Here is a 9076-nt window from a genome sequence, read left to right as displayed (position 1 = left end):
TTCTCCCCGAAAAATTCTGCCGAGTTTGAAAACTCAAATCCGGTAGCTAAGGTACGCATACCCATACGCGTACCCAAGCTGGTTATTTCTTAAATCGGTAGTTCATGAACTTAAACAATAAATTATAAGGAATACAATCTCTGCAAACCGTGGCTATATTGTTCATGAATTGATTCAAATGAATCAAACCGATTTTGTTTCAATTGTGTCTATGCATAAAGACCTAAGCAATTGAAAAACTCTTCAACTAGTTCCCTTGAAGTCATTTGAACTAGTTATGAGAAAGATGAATACGGTTAATATGAAAGTGCTCATATAGCTAACCATTGGTTAACTATTTGTGAACCAACTAAGTGTACACGTTTAGGTACGGTTACCCAAACCTAAATGAAATAAATTTCATTTGTGTGTGACAAGCTAAGTTTCGATCTAACGGTTGAAAGATATTAGCTTGGTTAAATCAGGTTTTTCATCTAACGGTGAATATTGAATGCTTTGTTACTAAGCTAACATTGATTGCAAACCCTGATTTGAAAACCATATAAAGGAGAACTCTAGCAACTGGAAAATCTAATCCCCACACCTCCTGTGTGATACTAGTTGGTTTAGCTAGAGTCTATTCTCCTTTAACCTTAGTTTTATTCTCGAGACCCTGTAGGTTAACGACTTAAAGACTTCATTGAGATTGTGAAGCCAGACGAAACTACTTCTCTTATAGTTGAGCGATCTGATCTTGCCATTTTTTATCGTACGAGTTCAATTGAAAGATTGGATTGAGATCATATCTCCGATAGGGCAAGAAAAAAGAAATCACAAACATCTTCGTCTCATCGTTTGTGATTCCGCAATATCTTGTTTCGCTACCATACGATTAAGATTATTGTGAGGTGATTGATAATTCTAGGATGTTCTTCGAGAATATAAGTCCGGGTTATCGATTAGTTCCTGTTCACATTGATTTTATCAAAAGACGGAACAAACTCGTAGGTTTATCTGTAGGATATATATTTATCTATTATCGTAGACTTTTCTGTGTGATACAGATTTGTTTATTCAAGTCATCGACTTTGGGTCGTAGCAACTCTTGGTTGTGGGTGAGAGCAGCTAAGGGAATCAAGTGCGTATTATCATGCTGGGATCAGAGACATAAGGAGCTTAACTGTACCTTGGATCAGTGTGAGATTGATTAGGGTTCAACTACAGTCCAGACCGAAGTTAGTCTGAAGTAGGCTAGTGTCTGTAGCGGCTTAATACAATGTGGTGTTCAATCTGGACTAGGTCCCGGGGTTTTTCTGCATTTGCGCTTTCCTCGTTAACAAAACTTATGGTGTCTGTGTTATTTCTATTCCGCATTATATTTTGTTATATAATTGAAATATCACAGGTTGTGCGTTGTATCGATCAATTGTGAAATCCAACCTTTGGTTGTTGATTGGAAATTGATTGATCCTTGGATATTGGTCTTTGGTACAATCCAAGTTTATATCTCTTGGATTTGATAAAGATTCACAGATTTCTATTTGTTTGAGCATAGATCAAATCGAAAGATAGAGATATTAACTCCTTGATATACTTTTTATTAAGATTGAGTCTGACTGTCTAGTTGATTCTCTTAAAAGTATATTCGTGTTAGTCCATACAGATTGCTAATCGAAATATTGGGTGAGGTTGTTAGTCCCCCTCATTTTCAAGTAGGATAGGTTAACCAAGATCTAAGGCATCTAAAAGGTTTTTGAAGCTTTTTTGTTCGGATTGTAATAAAAAAGTATAGGGGTATGATCAGATCCAACTCGGGTTAAATGGCTTACCTTTGTACCCTGAAAGGTCTGAATCCACTGGTAAGAAGTTAAGCTCGGTCAATTCTTTCACATATATTTTCTTCTCCTTTTCTATTGTTTGAGCATGTAAAAGGAGCTCCTTCATAACCAACATCTAGTAACCACAAAGAGTCAATAACTTGATTAACTAAATCCTTACTACTTGACTTGTTTTGTTTCCACCTGGTTTTTCTCCAGGATCCAATATTATGTTCAGATCTCCAATTAAAATCCATGGCTTCTGAACTTGTTTCGCTAAATCTGCAATATAAGACCATTGTGAAATTTTCTCATCAGCATCAACTGCCCTATATACACAAGTAGTTTCAATCTCTATTCCATCTATTGTCGATTCAAAATGGCAGATATTTAAATGAGCAGAAATTAGTTTTAAAACTGTGTTGTTAGACCCTTAGTGATTCCCAACGGACGGAACAATGAACCAATCATGGAATTTAGATTTTTACATAAAAAATTCCATTCTATTGAATGGGGCTTTTGTTTCAGAAAGGAAAATTATATTCGGTTTATAAAAATTACATAAAAGGTTTAAGTGGTCCCTAGTGATTGGTGTTCCAGTACCTTGAGCATTCCATTAGAGGAGTCTCATGGTGGCTCTAAAAAAGTTGAAAGAAGTACCGGGCACTAATATAAATTTTCCTATACTAGAAAAGTTGGAGCCACTAGGAGATCAACAAAAGAAATTGTGAAACTTTTTAGCAACCAGAAATATGAGTAAGAAACCAAAACAAAGTGATAATATAACAAGAGAAAACAAGAATATGCAGCAAGGAGAGTTAAATATGGAAATGTTAGTGCTTAGGGGTCTTAATGGTTATACGAATAAGAAGATAATTCCTATAATTCATGAATTGAGGTTACAGACTCTAGAATAACATAAAAGAAAGATGAGAGATGAGTTCAAGTGAAAGCACCAGGATAATTGTGAAACTAGACCAAGATAGTAAAAATCATAGTTTAATCCGCAACAAACACAATCATTCAGAAGAGAATACTACACTGAATTGTTGAAGATTGGTTGTTATCCATAACAGATAATTAAGTTATAAATTCCAAACCTGAGGCTGATACACTTTCTAAGATGAATGCAAATGGATAAATAGAGGGGAGAGATCAAATAAGAAGTGATACAACTGTAAAATAGAATACTAGTTATTACAGTTGTTGGAATTAAAGAAACTGATGAAGATTAACAGGCTAAGGCGGATGGTGTGATAGTTTAATCAAAAATAACTACAGGAAGAAATGTACAATAAACTGGAAAGGATAACAACTACTACAACTACTGGAATTAGATAAATCGAGGTAGATTAACAGGATAAAGCATAAAGAGTGAAATCTACAGCAAAAACAACTACAGGATTTAAAGCACAATGAACTGGAAAGGAAACAGCTATTACAACTACTAACACAGTAAAAGATAACCAAGCAACAAAAGGAAAACAAACGCTAAACAAAAACTAAGAGCTCAGAGGCTTTGATGGCTATCTATCCATGGATTCCAAAAAAAAATAATCAATTTTGCTCATGATATTGAGATCTGGTTTCAGCTAGACTTGTCCTCATTATCTTCTCCATGGGTATTGCCACTCGAAGAATCACCTTTAAACCACTAATGAGGTGAAGCTCTCACTGATCTTTCAGTTTCAAAAACCTCCATTTCACTAATTTCTACTTGACTTGGATTAGGAATTTCCAGAGTCAAGTCCAAATCATCAATTCTTGGTATTTTTGGAATAAGGAGAGGATTGTCCCAATGAAAGTAGATATGCATCAAAGTCCAGTTCCTTCTTCATCCCATAAAACCATTTACAGAGTTAAATGGATTAAAAGGCATATTTGATCCCTTTTCTGCATCAGTTTCCACATGTAGGTATCCATTTTATAACCAGCATAAATAACATGTTGTGCAAATGCATAATTCTCAACATGATCAGCACAAATATCAATAAAGCGATGAGTTGGTTGCCTGATTTCAGGTTGGTTTTCTTTGTCATCTTATAATTGAGATAGGTAATCATTACAGGTTACCTCAGTTGGAGCTTGCTCCACAGAAGAGTTGGTGAGGCTGTCTTCAGATACTTCCATGTTGTCTTGAACCATCATTGGCTGCGTTTTCTCCTGCTGCATGACCACTTTTTGCTGCATTGCTAACAAGGCTGCATCATCTTGGGCTTGATGAATTTCAGCTTGGTGTTGACCCATGTCAAAAAAATGCAATTTTTCAATTTATGTCCAATGATATCACAGCAACCACAGAAATTGAACTGGAAGTTATGGAACTCAAAGAACACTGTATTAACCCGTCCCATCTCATTTTCTGCATTAACACTAAACTCGAGTCTTTATCTGAACCTAATTCTTGCTCTCACTGTGATTGAAAAGCTTTCATTTCTTTTCCTCACTGGATATGAGAAAGACAATATATCTCCCACATGCATGCTAAGTACCTCCTGATATTATCACTTGTAACTTGAGTTGGAGTAGTTATGAAGAAAATCTCCACTGTGGGGTACCAGGTCTCCAAATTATCAAAAACTTCCCATTGTTTGATGCAGAATAAATCTCCAAATAATATTCTTGTATCCAAGTTTAAGGCTCTATGCATCTCATAGTCATGTTGAAATCTTATGTTATAATCCACTCACTGGATTTTCTGACTGAAATTCCCCATGAATCTCCCATCGAAATAACATAGTATTTTTTAATGTCCCAGCAGTTTCTTTCCATTGGTTCAAAAAAAGTTCTTATCAGGCAACTAGTCCACAGGAGATGGGTGTTTTGATTTCTAGTTGGGACTATTTTATTAAGGTTGAATTTCCTCCCACTACTCAGATTCAGGGATTGCTGAAGTTGGTTAGAAAGTTGAGAACCATGCCAGACTGCAAACATGGTGATACACAGACGACTTGCAAAAGCTACAGGGTATTGAATATGAAACAGGCTAGAAAGCGAATATGACTGATTGTTTAATGTTCTTAACAGGTATGAGAAGCACAACACAATTAATGAAAACAACTTCATCTTCAAGAGTATTTATAGCATAAAACTCAAATAATGGGAATAAATAAACCCAGATTTAACAAACTAAAAGAAAATCACAAAACCAGCGTGTTGCAGAGGTAAAATCAGAGAGGATCTAGAAAAGAGGGAGATTTTCACCATATGTATGAAAATTGGAAGGGGTTTGAAAAAGCGGGGGTATAACAACCACACCCAATATTTCGCTTAGAAATCTGTATGGACAAACTCCAATATACTTTCAAGAGAATCAATAAGACTCAATCTTAATAAAGTATATCAAAGAGTTATATCTGTCTTTCTCGATTCAATTCTTACTCAAGCAAATAGAAATCTGCGAGTCTAAATGAATACAAGAGAAATCACTTAAACAGTATGAAAGACCAATGTTCAAGGATCAATCAATTTCAATCAACAACCAAAGGTCGGATTTCCAATTGATTGATTCAAACGCACAACCTGTGATATTTCAATTATATAACAAAATATAATGCGGAATAGAAATAACACAGACACCAGAATTTTGTTAATGAGGAAACCGCAAATGCAGAAAAACCCCGGGACCTAGTCCAGATTGAACACCATACTGTATTAAGCCGCTACAGACACTAGCCTACTACAAACTAACTTCGGTCTGGACTCTAGTTGAACCCCAATCAGTCTCACACTGATTCAAGGTACGGTTGCGCTCCTTACGTCTCTGATTTCAGCAAGATACTACACACTTGATTCCCTTACCTGATCTCACCCAAAACTGAGAGTTGCTACGACCCAAAGTCGAAGACTTTAATAAAAAAATCTGTATCACACAGAAAAGTCTACAGAATAGATAAATCTGTCTCCCACAGATAAACCTACAAGTTTTTGTTCCGTCTTTTGATAAATCAAGGTGAACAGGAACTAATTGATAACCCGGACTTATATTCCCGAAGAACAACCTAGTATTATCAATCACCTCACAATAATCTTAATCGACGCGGCGAAAGAAGATATTGTGGAATCACAAACGATGAGACGAAGATGTTTGTGATTACTTTTCTATCTTTCCTAGTGGAGATAAAGATCTCAAGCCAATCGTTACGATTGTACTCCACACGATAGAATCAGCAAGATCAGATCACACAACTACGAGAAAGTAGTATCGGTCTGGCTTCACAATCCCAATGAAGTCTTTCAGTCGTTAACCTGGTTTTTAAGAAGAAACCAAAGGTTAAATGAGAATCGACTCTAGCTAATAAAACTAGTATCACACAGGAGGTATACGGATTAGGTTTCCCAATTGCTAGAGTTCTCCCTTATATAGTCTTTCAAATCAGGGTTTGCTATCAATGTTAGCTTGGTAACAAAGCATTCAATATTCATTGTTAGATCAAAACCTGATTAGAATCAAGCTAATATCTTTCAACCGTTAGATCGAAAACTTAGCTTGTTACACACAAATGAAATGTACTATTTTGGGTTTATGTAACCATACCCAAACATGAAAATTTGTTGGTTCAACAGTAGTTAACCAATGGTTAGCCATATGAGCACTTTCATATCAACCATGTTCTTCTTCACCATAACTAGTTCAAATGACTCAAATGAACTAGTTAGAGAGTTGTTCAATTGCAAGGAAATCTTATGTAACTACACAAGACACAATCGAAGCAAAAACGATTTGATTCACTCGAATCGGTTCATGAACTATATAGCCAAGGTTTGCATTTATCATTCCTTAGTTAATATGAATAAGTTCACAAACAATTGTCTTTATATATAACCAACTCAAGTTCGCAAACTTAGTTCGCGGACTTAAGTTCCCGTAAGGAGTTCATAAACTCCAGCAGATATTCTCAGGTCGAGAACTTCCGCCAGTTCGCGGACTGAGTTCGCGGACTTAGCTCACACCACTATTCCGATTCTCTTGATCAACAAAGTTCGTAAACTTCGGTTCAAGGAAAAAGGACTTATACATATATGTGTTACCACACAATTCTTATATCCATCATTTGTTATATAATCTAAACTCTCATTTCAATCATTGAAACATTCTTAGAGGACGTTATTATATAGTTGTTATTCACAAACTATTTCTCGTCAAAGTAAGCAATTTTCAAAGTGATTGAAACGTATCATGACTTTCGTCACTAGGTAAAGATAAACTTGGCCAAAGCAAAAGCTTACCGACACATATTTCTAGAAATAGATAGGCGAGATAAATTCGGCTCGAAATAGCAAATGTGTATAATCAAAGTCTATATAGCAAAACGACTTTTTGTCTCAAGATAGGAGATATAGTAGATAGACTTTTGAGTGATAGATAAGTTCAAGTCTCCACATACCTTTTAGTCGATGAAGATCCACCAGTTCCTTGAGTAGTCCTTCGTCTTCTATGATGATCGCCATGGAGTTCTTGAGCTCTACTACACTTTCTATCCTAGTCCGAGACTTATCTATAGTATACTAGAAATCAAGACTTATAATTTTGATCACTAACATTGACAATCATGCTTGAGATAGCAACGCATGCGAGTTCGACCGAGCAATGCTCTAACAATCTCCCCCTTTGTCAATTTTAGTGACAAAACTATCAATACATATAGAATACAAAAATAAATGAAATAACTTTTGTAGCTCCTATTCCACATGCCTAATCTTCAACATTACTTGAAATCTTCATCACTTCCAAGTACTCCAATGATCCCAAAGGTTGTAAGTTCAGCATCATCGTTGTTGAAAATCCGTAGCCTTAACAACGAGAAAACAAGAGTTCTCAATCATTGTTATACAGTGTCATAGTATCATTATATAGTATCAAAGTTCAATTTATCAAAACATTCTTCAACATTATTATGGTGATATGTATCACGCCCCCTTAGTCAATACTCCATATCACATGGAAACCACTCCCCCTTACATAATGATCCGAAAACCATATGTATTTGTAGTGTGAACTACATATTAATTCTTCCCCTTTTAGTCAATAAAATTGGCAAAGGTACGAAAACGGGATCCTAATGAAATTTCCAAAAGAGACATTTCATGACCAAAAGAAAGAACATATCATCTTATTTAGATGCAATCATATAGCCGACGCTAAATGCATTCATCAAGGAGTTTATAAAGGTACAAGATAACCCCTATAATATTCCACAGCCGCACTCCCCACAAAGATTTGGCAATTAAGCACAAGTTCAATTAAGAACTCTCCCCCATAATATGTCATTCCCGAATGAACAACAAGAGCGACCTTAATTTCAAAAGAAAAGAAGGATTTATTTGGACATAACAAATCACATACAAGTATGAATTTGAATCCAAAATACTCAATGAAATTAACCACAAGAGATCCCATGATTAATTTAATCGGAAATGCTCAACATAAGTGAACTTATGGAGACTCAAAAGTATACAATTAGATTAATCACAAGAGAACCCATAATTAATCTAATCGGAATACACAACCAAATTAACCACAAAAAGTAATCAAATTAATTGGTCATGCTCGACATAAGAGAACTTACGGAGCAACAACTAAATAACCAAACGAGAATGATTAATTTAGTTGAACATGCTCGACATAAAGTACCTCATGGAGTAACAACTAAGATAACAATAACTCAGTTGATTGTGCTCAACATAAGACACTTTATGGAACAACACAATATGTACACAAAAATTGTGGATCGGAGATCGACCTTATACCGTGGAATAGGCAAGGATTCATTTTATTTTCCAACACCATTTACACAATGACATACAATAGACATAATCCTCGGAAACAAAATATTTTAACCTATCTTCCATCAAAAATTGACATAATATTTGTCAAAAGTTCATTCCTTCTTTTATCAACACATGCATATCGACATATAAAGGACTTATCTTTCGACAAGGTATGGGACAATCACAATTCAAGGTCGCAAACACATATATCCCATAATAGATTACAATATATAAAACCATAAAGATTAATACTGCAAAAATCATCTTCCAAACAATTTTATAATTTAAACCATTAAATCTAAAAACATGAAGATGAAAACGTTGGACATAGCTATGTGTAATCACAATAATAGCTATTCCAAACTTCTAGTTATTCTTCTAAACAAAACAAGAAAATAGAGGATTTACTAGATAAATAAAAACAAGCTAAAAAAAACAGACTCTTATGCCAAAGCCAGACACGAACAGAAGTCAGAAAGAAGGTTCAGAATCCTCATGAGTCTTGAGGT

Source organism: Papaver somniferum, chromosome 5 (genome assembly GCF_003573695.1).
Source record: "Papaver somniferum cultivar HN1 chromosome 5, ASM357369v1, whole genome shotgun sequence".
NCBI classification, from domain to species: domain Eukaryota; kingdom Viridiplantae; phylum Streptophyta; class Magnoliopsida; order Ranunculales; family Papaveraceae; genus Papaver; species Papaver somniferum.
The sequence above is the reverse complement of the archived record's forward strand: the minus strand, read 5'-3'. Positions refer to the sequence as shown.